Raw genomic sequence first — 18729 nt, forward strand, 5'->3', positions numbered from 1 at the left:
TATTTGCATTTCTCTGCTGGTTAGTGAGGTTGAGCATTTCTTCATATGTGTTCTTGCCTTCTGTATGTCCTCTTTAGAGAAATGTCTCCCCAAGTCCTCTGCCCATTTTTTAATTGGGTGGTTTGTTTTTTTGGAGTTGAGTTGAGTAAGTTTTTTATAGATTTGTGATATTAATCCCTTATCAGATATATCATTGGCAAATATCTTTTCCCATACAGTAGGATCCCTTTTTGATTTATTGATGGTTTCCTTTGCTGTGAAAAAACTTTTCAGTTTGATGTCATCACACATGTTTATTTTTTCTCTTACTTCCCTCGCGCGAGGGGATATATCAGTAAAAATCTTACTCCGGGTAATGTCCATGAAGTTTCTTCCCATATTTTCTTCTAGATATTTTATGGTTGTGGCGCGGGGGCCTGCTCCCAGCGTCTGTGGCCACAGCACCTTGAACGCGCCCGATGTCCTCTGATCTGGGAAGCTAAGCAGGGTCGGGCCTGGTCAGTACTTGGATGGGGGACCGCCCGGGAATACCGGGTGCCCTCTGCTTCCGCCCGCCACTCCTTTTGCGGCAGCCCCGGCCCTAGTCTTTCGGGAGTGGCCCAGCCCGCCTAATAAACCCAGGCCAGGGGTGGCGCTGGGGGGGCTAGTGGGCAGGGGGAGAGGAATGGGTGGCGCCACACAGCACTACAATCTCGCTGCCCCGGCCCCACCCCAGGCCCTTCGGCCCGGGCTCCCCCCTCCCCCCCACCACCTTCTTAGTCCCCTTCCCTCCCGCAAGCCTTCTGCCAGAAGCCGATCGCCCCGCCCCCAAGGCCCAAGCCCCGATCTGCCTGCAGGCGCAGGCCTGCCTGGGCCTTGGGCGGCTTTCTCCAGCCAGGGACGTGCTGGTGCTTGACACCTCGGGACCCAGCCCAGGGCACGACCATCGCTCTGCCTGCCCCTGGGCCCCTAGACAGAGACTCCGGGTGTCGCCCGACACCCGACCAAGGGGAACGCCACCAGCCCCACCCCACCGGATAGCTCCGTCTCTGATGGCCGGCACCGCGACCCCTCCCCGCCCCCCTTTCATCTCCCCGGAGCACCAGGCGCCCTCCGTTCCACTGAACTCGGTGGCCCCGCCCACAGCACCAAAAGAGCAGGGACAAAACGGCAGGAGTTGGGAGCACACGTGCCCTCCGGCTCCAGGAGAGACCAGCACAGGGGAAAAGCAGGCAGGCGGGCATGCACACAACCCACACGAGGAGGGTGCCTGGCGCTGCTCCTCTCCTCCCGCATGCGGGACCCCAGGCGGGGCACAGAGCCCGGCGGCGATCCGCGGACCCTGGAGGCCTGCCCCGGGGTCCCACGGTGAGTGCCAGCGCCCGGGCACTGCCTCCGTAAAGGAGCCCAGCCCCGGGCACCACCGCACTCCTGTGGGGAAGCCGCCACTTCAACTCAGCCTCAGTGCCTCTGTCCCAGTCGGTGTCCCATCCTGTGCGTCAGTCCCCCCTCCTCCCCAACTCCCAACCCCTGTCTGTCTGTCTTCTGCCACCTCCAGGGAAGTGGTAGAGGCCCCGTGGAGTCTCGGATGGCGCGAAGGGGCCTCGCTGCGGGCAAGGAGGAAAAGGCAGTCCACCCAGGCTGCGTTTTGAGGAGGCGGGGAGCAGGCGGGAGGCGGGGCCCTGGCGGAGCCGGCCAGCGGGGAGATGCTCCGGACGGGAGAAGCCCGGCAGCCTGGTTCGCGCTCACCACGCAGGCCGGTCCGCTGCTCATTATTCTTTTTATTTTATTTATTTATTTATTTTTTTATTAATTAATTTATTTATTAGTTTCAGGTGTACAAAACAAGGTAATACTTAGACGTTCATCATTTATATCCCTCATACTGTGAACACCCCACCCCCATCCACTATCCCTCCGACCTCATACGGAACCATCACATTATATATATATAATTATTGTTGGCATTCATTAATGTTTAGCTTCTGGTGTACAATGCCATGATCAGGTATCCACTGTATCCCTGAGGTGGTCTCCCAAATAGGACGCATGTCCATCAGATACCCAACAAAATCTTTACAACATTATAGAATACCTTCCCCAAATTAATTTTCAAAAAAACCCTGAGGCCATCTTGTGGTTACCAGCTGCTTCCAAATCCCTTCACCTTTCCCCTTATGGCCAACCCCCTCCCACACACCCATCTAACCACTCTCGGTTTTTTGTCTGCTTCCCCAAAACTGTCTCTGATTAGTTCATTCACATAGTCTTTTCTTTAGATTCCATATATAAGTGAGATCATATGGTACTTGTCTTTCTCTTTCTGACTTATTTCACTTAACATAATGCTCTCTAGATCCATCCATGTTGCTGCAAATGATAAGATTTCTTTCTTCTTCATGGCTGCGTAATACTCCATTGTATAAATGTACCACAGCTTCTTAATCCAGTCATCTACCGATGGGCATTTTGGTTGTTTCCATATTTTGGCTATTGTGTAAAGTGCTGCAATAAACATAGGAGTGCATACAGATTTTTGAATTGGAGTTTTGGATTTCTCCGGGTAGATGCCTAGGAGTGGAATTACTGGATCATAGGGGAGTTCCATTTTCAGATTCCTGAGATACCTCCATACTGTTTTCCATAGTGGCTGCACTAATCTGCAGTCCCACCAACAGTGCACTAGCGTTCCCTTTTCTCCACTTCCGCGCCAGCATTTGTTGTTTGTTGATTTATTGATAATAGCCATTTTGACTGGAGTGAGGTGGTATCTCATTGTGGTTTTTATTTGCATTTCTCTGCTGGTTAGTGAGGTTGAGCATTTCTTCATATGTGTTCTTGCCTTCTGTATGTCCTCTTTAGAGAAATGTCTCCCCAAGTCCTCTGCCCATTTTTTAATTGGGTGGTTTGTTTTTTTGGAGTTGAGTTGAGTAAGTTTTTTATAGATTTGTGATATTAATCCCTTATCAGATATATCATTGGCAAATATCTTTTCCCATACAGTAGGATCCCTTTTTGATTTATTGATGGTTTCCTTTGCTGTGAAAAAACTTTTCAGTTTGATGTCATCACACATGTTTATTTTTTCTCTTACTTCCCTCGCGCGAGGGGATATATCAGTAAAAATCTTACTCCGGGTAATGTCCATGAAGTTTCTTCCCATATTTTCTTCTAGATATTTTATGGTTGTGGCGCGGGGGCCTGCTCCCAGCGTCTGTGGCCACAGCACCTTGAACGCGCCCGATGTCCTCTGATCTGGGAAGCTAAGCAGGGTCGGGCCTGGTCAGTACTTGGATGGGGGACCGCCCGGGAATACCGGGTGCCCTCTGCTTCCGCCCGCCACTCCTTTTGCGGCAGCCCCGGCCCTAGTCTTTCGGGAGTGGCCCAGCCCGCCTAATAAACCCAGGCCAGGGGTGGCGCTGGGGGGGCTAGTGGGCAGGGGGAGAGGAATGGGTGGCGCCACACAGCACTACAATCTCGCTGCCCCGGCCCCACCCCAGGCCCTTCGGCCCGGGCTCCCCCCTCCCCCCCACCACCTTCTTAGTCCCCTTCCCTCCCGCAAGCCTTCTGCCAGAAGCCGTTCGCCCCGCCCCCAAGGCCCAAGCCCCGATCTGCCTGCAGGCGCAGGCCTGCCTGGGCCTTGGGCGGCTTTCTCCAGCCAGGGACGTGCTGGTGCTTGACACCTCGGGACCCAGCCCAGGGCACGACCATCGCTCTGCCTGCCCCTGGGCCCCTAGACAGAGACTCCGGGTGTCGCCCGACACCGGACCAAGGGGAACGCCACCAGCCCCACCCCACCGGATAGCTCCGTCTCTGATGGCCGGCACCGCGACCCCTCCCCGCCCCCCTTTCATCTCCCCGGAGCACCAGGCGCCCTCCGTTCCCGCAGAACTCGGTGGCCCCGCCCACAGCACCAAAAGAGCAGGGACAAAACGGCAGGAGTTGGGAGCACACGTGCCCTCCGGCTCCAGGAGAGACCAGCACAGGGGAAAAGCAGGCAGGCGGGCATGCACACAACCCACACGAGGAGGGTGCCTGGCGCTGCTCCTCTCCTCCCGCATGTGGGACCCAGGGCGGGGCTCGGAGCCCGGCTGCAATCCGCGGACCCTGGAGGCCTGCCCCGGGGTCCCACGGTGACTGCCAGCGCCCGGGCACTGCCTCCGTAACGGAGCCCAGCCCCGGGCACCACCGCACTCCTGTGGGGAAGCCGCCACTTCAACTCAGCCTCAGTGCCTCTGTCCCAGTCGGTGTCCCATCCTGTGCGTCAGTCCCCCCTCCTCCCCAACTCCCAACCCCTGTCTGTCTGTCTTCTGCCACCTCCAGGGAAGTGGTAGAGGCCCCGTGGAGTCTCGGATGGCGCGAAGGGGCCTCGCTGCGGGCAAGGAGGAAAAGGCAGTCCACCCAGGCTGCGTTTTGAGGAGGCTGGGAGCTGGCGGGAGGCGGGGTCCTGGCGGAGCCGGCCAGCGGGGAGATGCTCCGGACGGGAGAAGCCCGGCAGCCTGGTTCGCGCTCACCACGCAGGCCGGTCCGCTGCTCATTATTCTTTTTATTTTATTTATTTATTTATTTTTTTATTAATTAATTTATTTATTAGTTTCAGGTGTACAAAACAAGGTAATACTTAGACGTTCATCATTTATATCCCTCATACTGTGAACACCCCACCCCCATCCACTATCCCTCCGACCTCATACGGAACCATCACATTATATATATAAAATTATTGTTGGCATTCATTAATGTTGAGCTTCTGGTGTACAATGCCATGATCAGGTATCCACTGTATCCCTGAGGTGGTCTCCCAAATAGGACGCATGTCCATCAGATACCCAACAAAATCTTTACAACATTATAGAATACCTTCCCCAAATTAATTTTCAAAAAAACCCTGAGGCCATCTTGTGGTTACCAGCTGCTTCCAAATCCCTTCACCTTTCCCCTTATGGCCAACCCCCTCCCACACACCCATCTAACCACTCTCGGTTTTTTGTCTGCTTCCCCAAAACTGTCTCTGATTAGTTCATTCACATAGTCTTTTCTTTAGATTCCATATATAAGTGAGATCATATGGTACTTGTCTTTCTCTTTCTGACTTATTTCACTTAACATAATGCTCTCTAGATCCATCCATGTTGCTGCAAATGATAAGATTTCTTTCTTCTTCATGGCTGCGTAATACTCCATTGTATAAATGTACCACAGCTTCTTAATCCAGTCATCTACCGATGGGCATTTTGGTTGTTTCCATATCTTGGCTATTGTGTAAAGTGCTGCAATAAACATAGGAGTGCATACAGATTTTTGAATTGGAGTTTTGGATTTCTCCGGGTAGATGCCTAGGAGTGGAATTACTGGATCATAGGGGAGTTCCATTTTCAGATTCCTGAGATACCTCCATACTGTTTTCCATAGTGGCTGCACTAATCTGCAGTCCCACCAACAGTGCACTAGCGTTCCCTTTTCTCCACTTCCGCGCCAGCATTTGTTGTTTGTTGATTTATTGATAATAGCCATTTTGACTGGAGTGAGGTGGTATCTCATTGTGGTTTTTATTTGCATTTCTCTGCTGGTTAGTGAGGTTGAGCATTTCTTCATATGTCTTCTTGCCTTCTGTATGTCCTTTTTAGAGAAATGTCTCCCCAAGTCCTCTGCCCATTTTTTAATTGGGTGGTTTGTTTTTTTGGAGTTGAGTTGAGTAAGTTTTTTATAGATTTGTGATATTAATCCCTTATCAGATATATCATTGGCAAATATCTTTTCCCATACAGTAGGATCCCTTTTTGTTTTATTGATGGTTTCCTTTGCTGTGAAAAAACTTTTCAGTTTGATGTCATCACACATGTTTATTTTTTCTCTTACTTCGCTCGCGCGAGGGGATATATCAGTAAAAATCTTACTCCGGGTAATGTCCATGAAGTTTCTTCCCATATTTTCTTCTAGATATTTTATGGTTGTGGCGCGGGGGCCTGCTCCCAGCGTCTGTGGCCACAGCACCTTGAACGCGCCCGATGTCCTCTGATCTGGGAAGCTAAGCAGGGTCGGGCCTGGTCAGTACTTGGATGGGGGACCGCCCGGGAATACCGGGTGCCCTCTGCTTCCGCCCGCCACTCCTTTTGCGGCCGCCCCGGCCCTCGTCTTTCGGGAGTGGCCCAGCCCGCCTAATAAACCCAGGCCAGGGGTGGCGCTGGGGGGGCTAGTGGGCAGGGGGAGAGGAATGGGTGGCGCCACACAGCACTACAATCTCGCTGCCCCGGCCCCACGCCAGGCCCTTCGGCCCGGGCTCCCCCCTCCCCCCCACCACCTTCTTAGTCCCCTTCCCTCCCGCAAGCCGTCTGCCAGCAGCCGTTCGCCCCGCCCCCAAGGCCCAAGCCCCGATCTGCCTGCAGGCGCAAGCCTGCCTCGGCCTTGGGCGGCTTTCTCCAGCCAGGGACGTGCTGGTGCTTGACACCTCGGGACCCAGCCCAGGGCACGACCATCGCTCTGCCTGCCCCTGGGCCCCTAGACAGAGACTCCGGGTGTCGCCCGACACCCGACCAAGGGGAACGCCACCAGCCCCACCCCACCGGATAGCTCCGTCTCTGATGGCCGGCACTGCGACCCCTCCCCGCCCCCCTTTCATCTCCCCGGAGCACCAGGCGCCCTCCGTTCCCGCAGAAATCGGTGGCCCCGCCCACAGCACCAAAAGAGCAGGGACAAAACGGCAGGAGTTGGGAGCACACGTGCCCTCCGGCTCCAGGAGAGACCAGCACAGGGGAAAAGCAGGCAGGCGGGCATGCACACAACCCACACGAGGAGGGTGCCTGGCGCTGCTCCTCTCCTCCCGCATGTGGGACCCCGGGCGGGGCTCGGAGCCCGGCGGCGATCCGCGGACCCTGGAGGCCTGCCCCGGGGTCCCACGGTGACTGCCAGCGCCCGGGCACTGCCTCCGTAACGGAGCCCAGCCCCGGGCACCACCGCACTCCTGTGGGGAAGCCGCCACTTCAACTCAGCCTCAGTGCCTCTGTCCCAGTCGGTGTCCCATCCTGTGCGTCATTCCCCCCTCCTCCCCAACTCCCAACCCCTGTCTGTCTGTCTTCTGCCACCTCCAGGGAAGTGGTAGAGGCCCCGTGGAGTCTCGGATGGCGCGAAGGGGCCTCGCTGCGGGCAAGGAGGAAAAGGCAGTCCACCCAGGCTGCGTTTTGAGGAGGCTGGGAGCAGGCGGGAGGCGGGGCCCTGGCGGAGCCGGCCAGCGGGGAGATGCTCCGGACGGGAGAAGCCCGGCAGCCTGGTTCGCGCTCACCACGCAGGCCGGTCCGCTGCTCATTATTCTTTTTATTTTATTTATTTATTTATTTTTTTATTAATTAATTTATTTATTAGTTTCAGGTGTACAAAACAAGGTAATACTTAGACGTTCATCATTTATATCCCTCATACTGTGAACACCCCACCCCCATCCACTATCCCTCCGACCTCATACGGAACCATCACATTATATATATAAAATTATTGTTGGCATTCATTAATGTTGAGCTTCTGGTGTACAATGCCATGATCAGGTATCCACTGTATCCCTGAGGTGGTCTCCCAAATAGGACGCATGTCCATCAGATACCCAACAAAATCTTTACAACATTATAGAATACCTTCCCCAAATTAATTTTCAAAAAAACCCTGAGGCCATCTTGTGGTTACCAGCTGCTTCCAAATCCCTTCACCTTTCCCCTTATGGCCAACCCCCTCCCACACACCCATCTAACCACTCTCGGTTTTTTGTCTGCTTCCCCAAAACTGTCTCTGATTAGTTCATTCACATAGTCTTTTCTTTAGATTCCATATATAAGTGAGATCATATGGTACTTGTCTTTCTCTTTCTGACTTATTTCACTTAACATAATGCTCTCTAGATCCATCCATGTTGCTGCAAATGATAAGATTTCTTTCTTCTTCATGGCTGCGTAATACTCCATTGTATAAATGTACCACAGCTTCTTAATCCAGTCATCTACCGATGGGCATTTTGGTTGTTTCCATATCTTGGCTATTGTGTAAAGTGCTGCAATAAACATAGGAGTGCATACAGATTTTTGAATTGGAGTTTTGGATTTCTCCGGGTAGATGCCTAGGAGTGGAATTACTGGATCATAGGGGAGTTCCATTTTCAGATTCCTGAGATACCTCCATACTGTTTTCCATAGTGGCTGCACTAATCTGCAGTCCCACCAACAGTGCACTAGCGTTCCCTTTTCTCCACTTCCGCGCCAGCATTTGTTGTTTGTTGATTTATTGATAATAGCCATTTTGACTGGAGTGAGGTGGTATCTCATTGTGGTTTTTATTTGCATTTCTCTGCTGGTTAGTGAGGTTGAGCATTTCTTCATATGTGTTCTTGCCTTCTGTATGTCCTCTTTAGAGAAATGTCTCCCCAAGTCCTCTGCCCATTTTTTAATTGGGTGGTTTGTTTTTTTGGAGTTGAGTTGAGTAAGTTTTTTATAGATTTGTGATATTAATCCCTTATCAGATATATCATTGGCAAATATCTTTTCCCATACAGTAGGATCCCTTTTTGATTTATTGATGGTTTCCTTTGCTGTGAAAAAACTTTTCAGTTTGATGTCATCACACATGTTTATTTTTTCTCTTACTTCCCTCGCGCGAGGGGATATATCAGTAAAAATCTTACTCCGGGTAATGTCCATGAAGTTTCTTCCCATATTTTCTTCTAGATATTTTATGGTTGTGGCGCGGGGGCCTGCTCCCAGCGTCTGTGGCCACAGCACCTTGAACGCGCCCGATGTCCTCTGATCTGCGAAGCTAAGCAGGGTCGGGCCTGGTCAGTACTTGGATGGGGGACCGCCCGGGAATACCGGGTGCCCTCTGCTTCCGCCCGCCACTCCTTTTGCGGCCGCCCCGGCCCTAGTCTTTCGGGAGTGGCCCAGCCCGCCTAATAAACCCAGGCCAGGGGTGGCGCTGGGGGGGCTAGTGGGCAGGGGGAGAGGAATGGGTGGCGCCACACAGCACTACAATCTCGCTGCCCCGGCCCCACGCCAGGCCCTTCGGCCCGGGCTCTCCCCTCCCCCCCACCACCTTCTTAGTCCCCTTCCCTCCCGCAAGCCGTCTGCCAGCAGCCGTTCGCCCCGCCCCCAAGGCCCAAGCCCCGATCTGCCTGCAGGCGCAGGCCTGCCTGGGCCTTGGGCGGCTTTCTCCAGCCAGGGACGTGCTGGTGCTTGACACCTCGGGACCAAGCCCAGGGCACGACCATCGCTCTGCCTGCCCCTGGGCCCCTAGACAGAGACTCCGGGTGTCGCCCGACACCGGACCAAGGGGAACGCCACCAGCCCCACCCCACCGGATAGCTCCGTCTCTGATGGCCGGCACTGCGACCCCTCCCCGCCCCCCTTTCATCTCCCCGGAGCACCAGGCGCCCTCCGTTCCCGCAGAAATCGGTGGCCCCGCCCACAGCACCAAAAGAGCAGGGACAAAACGGCAGGAGTTGGGAGCACACGTGCCCTCCGGCTCCAGGAGAGACCAGCACAGGGGAAAAGCAGGCAGGCGGGCATGCACACAACCCACACGAGGAGGGTGCCTGGCGCTGCTCCTCTCCTCCCGCATGTGGGACCCAGGGCGGGGCTCGGAGCCCGGCTGCAATCCGCGGACCCTGGAGGCCTGCCCCGGGGTCCCACGGTGACTGCCAGCGCCCGGGCACTGCCTCCGTAACGGAGCCCAGCCCCGGGCACCACCGCACTCCTGTGGGGAAGCCGCCACTTCAACTCAGCCTCAGTGCCTCTGTCCCAGTCGGTGTCCCATCCTGTGCGTCAGTCCCCCCTCCTCCCCAACTCCCAACCCCTGTCTGTCTGTCTTCTGCCACCTCCAGGGAAGTGGTAGAGGCCCCGTGGAGTCTCGGATGGCGCGAAGGGGCCTCGCTGCGGGCAAGGAGGAAAAGGCAGTCCACCCAGGCTGCGTTTTGAGGAGGCTAGGAGCTGGCGGGAGGCGGGGTCCTGGCGGAGCCGGCCAGCGGGGAGATGCTCCGGACGGGAGAAGCCCGGCAGCCTGGTTCGCGCTCACCACGCAGGCCGGTCCGCTGCTCATTATTCTTTTTATTTTATTTATTTATTTATTTTTTTATTAATTAATTTATTTATTAGTTTCAGGTGTACAAAACAAGGTAATACTTAGACGTTCATCATTTATATCCCTCATACTGTGAACACCCCACCCCCATCCACTATCCCTCCGACCTCATACGGAACCATCACATTATATATATAAAATTATTGTTGGCATTCATTAATGTTGAGCTTCTGGTGTACAATGCCATGATCAGGTATCCACTGTATCCCTGAGGTGGTCTCCCAAATAGGACGCATGTCCATCAGATACCCAACAAAATCTTTACAACATTATAGAATACCTTCCCCAAATTAATTTTCAAAAAAACCCTGAGGCCATCTTGTGGTTACCAGCTGCTTCCAAATCCCTTCACCTTTCCCCTTATGGCCAACCCCCTCCCACACACCCATCTAACCACTCTCGGTTTTTTGTCTGCTTCCCCAAAACTGTCTCTGATTAGTTCATTCACATAGTCTTTTCTTTAGATTCCATATATAAGTGAGATCATATGGTACTTGTCTTTCTCTTTCTGACTTATTTCACTTAACATAATGCTCTCTAGATCCATCCATGTTGCTGCAAATGATAAGATTTCTTTCTTCTTCATGGCTGCGTAATACTCCATTGTATAAATGTACCACAGCTTCTTAATCCAGTCATCTACCGATGGGCATTTTGGTTGTTTCCATATCTTGGCTATTGTGTAAAGTGCTGCAATAAACATAGGAGTGCATACAGATTTTTGAATTGGAGTTTTGGATTTCTCCGGGTAGATGCCTAGGAGTGGAATTACTGGATCATAGGGGAGTTCCATTTTCAGATTCCTGAGATACCTCCATACTGTTTTCCATAGTGGCTGCACTAATCTGCAGTCCCACCAACAGTGCACTAGCGTTCCCTTTTCTCCACTTCCGCGCCAGCATTTGTTGTTTGTTGATTTATTGATAATAGCCATTTTGACTGGAGTGAGGTGGTATCTCATTGTGGTTTTTATTTGCATTTCTCTGCTGGTTAGTGAGGTTGAGCATTTCTTCATATGTCTTCTTGCCTTCTGTATGTCCTTTTTAGAGAAATGTCTCCCCAAGTCCTCTGCCCATTTTTTAATTGGGTGGTTTGTTTTTTTGGAGTTGAGTTGAGTAAGTTTTTTATAGATTTGTGATATTAATCCCTTATCAGATATATCATTGGCAAATATCTTTTCCCATACAGTAGGATCCCTTTTTGTTTTATTGATGGTTTCCTTTGCTGTGAAAAAACTTTTCAGTTTGATGTCATCACACATGTTTATTTTTTCTCTTACTTCGCTCGCGCGAGGGGATATATCAGTAAAAATCTTACTCCGGGTAATGTCCATGAAGTTTCTTCCCATATTTTCTTCTAGATATTTTATGGTTGTGGCGCGGGGGCCTGCTCCCAGCGTCTGTGGCCACAGCACCTTGAACGCGCCCGATGTCCTCTGATCTGGGAAGCTAAGCAGGGTCGGGCCTGGTCAGTACTTGGATGGGGGACCGCCCGGGAATACCGGGTGCCCTCTGCTTCCGCCCGCCACTCCTTTTGCGGCCGCCCCGGCCCTCGTCTTTCGGGAGTGGCCCAGCCCGCCTAATAAACCCAGGCCAGGGGTGGCGCTGGGGGGGCTAGTGGGCAGGGGGAGAGGAATGGGTGGCGCCACACAGCACTACAATCTCGCTGCCCCGGCCCCACCCCAGGCCCTTCGGCCCGGGCTCCCCCCTCCCCCCCACCACCTTCTTAGTCCCCTTCCCTCCCGCAAGCCTTCTGCCAGCAGCCGTTCGCCCCGCCCCCAAGGCCCAAGCCCCGATCTGCCTGCAGGCGCAAGCCTGCCACGGCCTTGGGCGGCTTTCTCCAGCCAGGGACTTGCTGGTGCTTGACACCTCGGGACCCAGCCCAGGGCACGACCATCGCTCTGCCTGCCCCTGGGCCCCTAGACAGAGACTCCGGGTGTCGCCAGACACCCGACCAAGGGGAACGCCACCAGCCCCACCCCACCGGATAGCTCCGTCTCTGATGGCCGGCACCGCGACCCCTCCCCGCCCCCCTTTCATCTCCCCGGAGCACCAGGCGCCCTCCGTTCCGCTGAACTCGGTGGCCCCGCCCACAGCACCAAAAGAGCAGGGACAAAACGGCAGGAGTTGGGAGCACACGTGCCCTCCGGCTCCAGGAGAGACCAGCACAGGGGAAAAGCAGGCAGGCGGGCATGCACACAACCCACACGAGGAGGGTGCCTGGGGCTGCTCCTCTCCTCCCGCATGCGGGACCCCAGGCGGGGCACGGAGCCCGGCGGCGATCCGCGGACCCTGGAGGCCTGCCCCGGGGTCCCACGGTGAGTGCCAGCGCCCGGGCACTGCCTCCGTAAAGGAGCCCAGCCCCGGGCACCACCGCACTCCTGTGGGGAAGCCGCCACTTCAACTCAGCCTCAGTGCCTCTGTCCCAGTCGGTGTCCCATCCTGTGCGTCAGTCCCCCCTCCTCCCCAACTCCCAACCCCTGTCTGTCTGTCTTCTGCCACCTCCAGGGAAGTGGTAGAGGCCCCGTGGAGTCTCGGATGGCGCGAAGGGGCCTCGCTGCGGGCAAGGAGGAAAAGGCAGTCCACCCAGGCTGCGTTTTGAGGAGGCGGGGAGCAGGCGGGAGGCGGGGCCCTGGCGGAGCCGGCCAGCGGGGAGATGCTCCGGACGGGAGAAGCCCGGCAGCCTGGTTCGCGCTCACCACGCAGGCCGGTCCGCTGCTCATTATTCTTTTTATTTTATTTATTTATTTATTTTTTTATTAATTAATTTATTTATTAGTTTCAGGTGTACAAAACAAGGTAATACTTAGACGTTCATCATTTATATCCCTCATACTGTGAACACCCCACCCCCATCCACTATCCCTCCGACCTCATACGGAACCATCACATTATATATATATAATTATTGTTGGCATTCATTAATGTTTAGCTTCTGGTGTACAATGCCATGATCAGGTATCCACTGTATCCCTGAGGTGGTCTCCCAAATAGGACGCATGTCCATCAGATACCCAACAAAATCTTTACAACATTATAGAATACCTTCCCCAAATTAATTTTCAAAAAAACCCTGAGGCCATCTTGTGGTTACCAGCTGCTTCCAAATCCCTTCACCTTTCCCCTTATGGCCAACCCCCTCCCACACACCCATCTAACCACTCTCGGTTTTTTGTCTGCTTCCCCAAAACTGTCTCTGATTAGTTCATTCACATAGTCTTTTCTTTAGATTCCATATATAAGTGAGATCATATGGTACTTGTCTTTCTCTTTCTGACTTATTTCACTTAACATAATGCTCTCTAGATCCATCCATGTTGCTGCAAATGATAAGATTTCTTTCTTCTTCATGGCTGCGTAATACTCCATTGTATAAATGTACCACAGCTTCTTAATCCAGTCATCTACCGATGGGCATTTTGGTTGTTTCCATATTTTGGCTATTGTGTAAAGTGCTGCAATAAACAGGAGTGCATACAGATTTTTGAATTGGAGTTTTGGATTTCTCCGGGTAGATGCCTAGGAGTGGAATTACTGGATCATAGGGGAGTTCCATTTTCAGATTCCTGAGATACCTCCATACTGTTTTCCATAGTGGCTGCACTAATCTGCAGTCCCACCAACAGTGCACTAGCGTTCCCTTTTCTCCACTTTCGCGCCAGCATTTGTTGTTTGTTGATTTATTGATAATAGCCATTTTGACTGGAGTGAGGTGGTATCTCATTGTGGTTTTTATTTGCATTTCTCTGCTGGTTAGTGAGGTTGAGCATTTCTTCATATGTGTTCTTGCCTTCTGTATGTCCTCTTTAGAGAAATGTCTCCCCAAGTCCTCTGCCCATTTTTTAATTGGGTGGTTTGTTTTTTTGGAGTTGAGTTGAGTAAGTTTTTTATAGATTTGTGATATTAATCCCTTATCAGATATATCATTGGCAAATATCTTTTCCCATACAGTAGGATCCCTTTTTGATTTATTGATGGTTTCCTTTGCTGTGAAAAAACTTTTCAGTTTGATGTCATCACACATGTTTATTTTTTCTCTTACTTCCCTCGCGCGAGGGGATATATCAGTAAAAATCTTACTCCGGGTAATGTCCATGAAGTTTCTTCCCATATTTTCTTCTAGATATTTTATGGTTGTGGCGCGGGGGCCTGCTCCCAGCGTCTGTGGCCACAGCACCTTGAACGCGCCCGATGTCCTCTGATCTGGGAAGCTAAGCAGGGTCGGGCCTGGTCAGTACTTGGATGGGGGACCGCCCGGGAATACCGGGTGCCCTCTGCTTCCGCCCGCCACTCCTTTTGCGGCAGCCCCGGCCCTAGTCTTTCGGGAGTGGCCCAGCCCGCCTAATAAACCCAGGCCAGGGGTGGCGCTGGGGGGGCTAGTGGGCAGGGGGAGAGGAATGGGTGGCGCCACACAGCACTACAATCTCGCTGCCCCGGCCCCACCCCAGGCCCTTCGGCCCGGGCTCCCCCCTCCCCCCCACCACCTTCTTAGTCCCCTTCCCTCCCGCAAGCCTTCTGCCAGAAGCCGTTCGCCCCGCCCCCAAGGCCCAAGCCCCGATCTGCCTGCAGGCGCAGGCCTGCCTGGGCCTTGGGCGGCTTTCTCCAGCCAGGGACGTGCTGGTGCTTGACACCTCGGGACCCAGCCCAGGGCACGACCATCGCTCTGCCTGCCCCTGGGCCCCTAGACAGAGACTCCGGGTGTCGCCCGACACCGGACCAAGGGGAACGCCACCAGCCCCACCCCACCGGATAGCTCCGTCTCTGATGGCCGGCACCGCGACCCCTCCCCGCCCCCCTTTCATCTCCCCGGAGCACCAGGCGCCCTCCGTTCCCGCAGAACTCGGTGGCCCCGCCCACAGCACCAAAAGAGCAGGGACAAAACGGCAGGAGTTGGGAGCACACGTGCCCTCCGGCTCCAGGAGAGACCAGCACAGGGGAAAAGCAGGCAGGCGGGCATGCACACAACCCACACGAGGAGGGTGCCTGGCGCTGCTCCTCTCCTCCCGCATGCGGGACCCAGGGCGGGGCTCGGAGCCCGGCGGCGATCCGCGGACCCTGGAGGCCTGCCCCGGGGTCCCACGGTGACTGCCAGCGCCCGGGCACTGCCTCCGTAACGGAGCCCAGCCCCGGGCACCACCGCACTCCTGTGGGGAAGCCGCCACTTCAACTCAGCCTCAGTGCCTCTGTCCCAGTCGGTGTCCCATCCTGTGCGTCAGTCCCCCCTCCTCCCCAACTCCCAACCCCTGTCTGTCTGTCTTCTGCCACCTCCAGGGAAGTGGTAGAGGCCCCGTGGAGTCTCGGCTGGCGCGAAGGGGCCTCGCTGCGGGCAAGGAGGAAAAGGCAGTCCACCCAGGCTGCGTTTTGAGGAGGCTGGGAGCTGGCGGGAGGCGGGGTCCTGGCGGAGCCGGCCAGCGGGGAGATGCTCCGGACGGGAGAAGCCCGGCAGCCTGGTTCGCGCTCACCACGCAGGCCGGTCCGCTGCTCATTATTCTTTTTATTTTATTTATTTATTTATTTATTTATTTATTTATTAATTTATTTATTAGTTTCAGGTGTACAAAACAAGGTAATACTTAGACGTTCATCATTTATATCCCTCATACTGTGAACACCCCACCCCCATCCACTATCCCTCCGACCTCATACGGAACCATCACATTATATATATAAAATTATTGTTGGCATTCATTAATGTTTAGCTTCTGGTGTACAATGCCATGATCAGGTATCCACTGTATCCCTGAGGTGGTCTCCCAAATAGGACGCATGTCCATCAGATACCCAACAAAATCTTTACAACATTATAGAATACCTTCCCCAAATTAATTTTCAAAAAAACCCTGAGGCCATCTTGTGGTTACCAGCTGCTTCCAAATCCCTTCACCTTTCCCCTTATGGCCAACCCCCTCCCACACACCCATCTAACCACTCTCGGTTTTTTGTCTGCTTCCCCAAAACTGTCTCTGATTAGTTCATTCACATAGTCTTTCCTTTAGATTCCATATATAAGTGAGATCATATGGTACTTGTCTTTCTCTTTCTGACTTATTTCACTTAACATAATGCTCTCTAGATCCATCCATGTTGCTGCAAATGATAAGATTTCTTTCTTCTTCATGGCTGCGTAATACTCCATTGTATAAATGTACCACAGCTTCTTAATCCAGTCATCTACCGATGGGCATTTTGGTTGTTTCCATATCTTGGCTATTGTGTAAAGTGCTGCAATAAACATAAGAGTGCATACAGATTTTTGAATTGGAGTTTTGGATTTCTCCGGGTAGATGCCTAGGAGTGGAATTACTGGATCATAGGGGAGTTCCATTTTCAGATTCCTGAGATACCTCCATACTGTTTTCCATAGTGGCTGCACTAATCTGCAGTCCCACCAACAGTGCACTAGCGTTCCCTTTTCTCCACATCCGCGCCAGCATTTGTTGTTTGTTGATTTATTGATAATAGCCATTTTGACTGGAGTGAGGCGGTATCTCATTGTGGCTTTTATTTGCATTTCTCTGCTGGTTAGTGAGGTTGAGCATTTCTTCATATGTCTTCTTGCCTTCTGTATGTCCTTTTTAGAGAAATGTCTCCCCAAGTCCTCTGCCCATTTTTTAATTGGGTGGTTTGTTTTTTTGGAGTTGAGTTGAGTAAGTTTTTTATAGATTTGTGATATTAATCCCTTATCAGATATATCATTGGCAAATATCTTTTCCCATACAGTAGGATCCCTTTTTGTTTTATTGATGGTTTCCTTTGCTGTGAAAAAACTTTTCAGTTTGATGTCATCACACATGTTTATTTTTTCTCTTACTTCGCTCGCGCGAGGGGATATATCAGTAAAAATCTTACTCCGGGTAATGTCCATGAAGTTTCTTCCCATATTTTCTTCTAGATATTTTATGGTTGTGGCGCGGGGGCCTGCTCCCAGCGTCTGTGGCCACAGCACCTTGAACGCGCCCGATGTCCTCTGATCTGGGAAGCTAAGCAGGGTCGGGCCTGGTCAGTACTTGGATGGGGGACCGCCCGGGAATACCGGGTGCCCTCTGCTTCCGCCCGCCACTCCTTTTGCGGCCGCCCCGGCCCTCGTCCTTCGGGAGTGGCCCAGCCCGCCTAATAAACCCAGGCCAGGGGTGGCGCTGGGGGGGCTAGTGGGCAGGGGGAGAGGAATGGGTGGCGCCACACAGCACTACAATCTCGCTGCCCCGGCCCCACGCCAGGCCCTTCGGCCCGGGCTCCCCCCTCCCCCCCACCACCTTCTTAGTCCCCTTCCCTCCCGCAAGCCGTCTGCCAGCAGCCGTTCGCCCCGCCCCCAAGGCCCAAGCCCCGATCTGCCTGCAGGCGCAGGCCTGCCTCGGCCTTGGGCGGCTTTCTCCAGCCAGGGACGTGCTGGTGCTTGACACCTCGGGACCCAGCCCAGGGCACGACCATCGCTCTGCCTGCCCCTGGGCCCCTAGACAGAGACTCCGGGTGTCGCCCGACACCGGACCAAGGGGAACGCCACCAGCCCCACCCCACCGGATAGCTCCGTCTCTGATGGCCGGCACCGCGACCCCTCCCCGCCCCCCTTTCATCTCCCCGGAGCACCAGGCGCCCTCCGTTCCCGCAGAACTCGGTGGCCCCGCCCACAGCACCAAAAGAGCAGGGACAAAACGGCAGGAGTTGGGAGCACACGTGCCCTCCGGCTCCAGGAGAGACCAGCACAGGGGAAAAGCAGGCAGGCGGGCATGCACACAACCCACACGAGGAGGGTGCCTGGGGCTGCTCCTCTCCTCCCGCATGCGGGACCCAGGGCGGGGCTCGGAGCCCGGCGGCGATCCGCGGACCCTGGAGGCCTGCCCCGGGGTCCCACGGTGACTGCCAGCGCCCGGGCACTGCCTCCGTAACGGAGCCCAGCCCCGGGCACCACCGCACTCCTGTGGGGAAGCCGCCACTTCAACTCAGCCTCAGTGCCTCTGTCCCAGTCGGTGTCCCATCCTGTGCGTCAGTCCCCCCTCCTCCCCAACTCCCAACCCCTGTCTGTCTGTTTTCTGCCACCTCCAGGGAAGTGGTAGAGGCCCCGTGGAGTCTCGGCTGGCGCGAAGGGGCCTCGCTGCGGGCAAGGAGGAAAAGGCAGTCCACCCAGGCTGCGTTTTGAGGAGGCGGGGAGCAGGCGGGAGGCGGGGCCCTGGCGGAGCCGGCCAGCGGGGAGATGCTCCGGACGGGAGAAGCCCGGCAGCCTGGTTCGCGCTCACCACGCAGGCCGGTCCGCTGCTCATTATTCTTTTTATTTTATTTATTTATTTATTTATTTATTTATTAATTAATTTATTTATTAGTTTCAGGTGTACAAAACAAGGTAATACTTAGACGTTCATCATTTATATCCCTCATACTGTGAACACCCCACCCCCATCCACTATCCCTCCGACCTCATACGGAACCATCACATTATATATATAAAATTATTGTTGGCATTCATTAATGTTTAGCTTCTGGTGTACAATGCCATGATCAGGTATCCACTGTATCCCTGAGGTGGTCTCCCAAATAGGACGCATGTCCATCGGATACCCAACAAAATCTTTACAACATTATAGAATACCTTCCCCAAATTAATTTTCAAAAAAACCCTGAGGCCATCTTGTGGTTACCAGCTGCTTCC

This window comes from Rhinolophus hipposideros (assembly GCF_964194185.1).
Source record: "Rhinolophus hipposideros genome assembly, contig: HAP1_SCAFFOLD_69, whole genome shotgun sequence".
NCBI lineage: Eukaryota > Metazoa > Chordata > Mammalia > Chiroptera > Rhinolophidae > Rhinolophus > Rhinolophus hipposideros.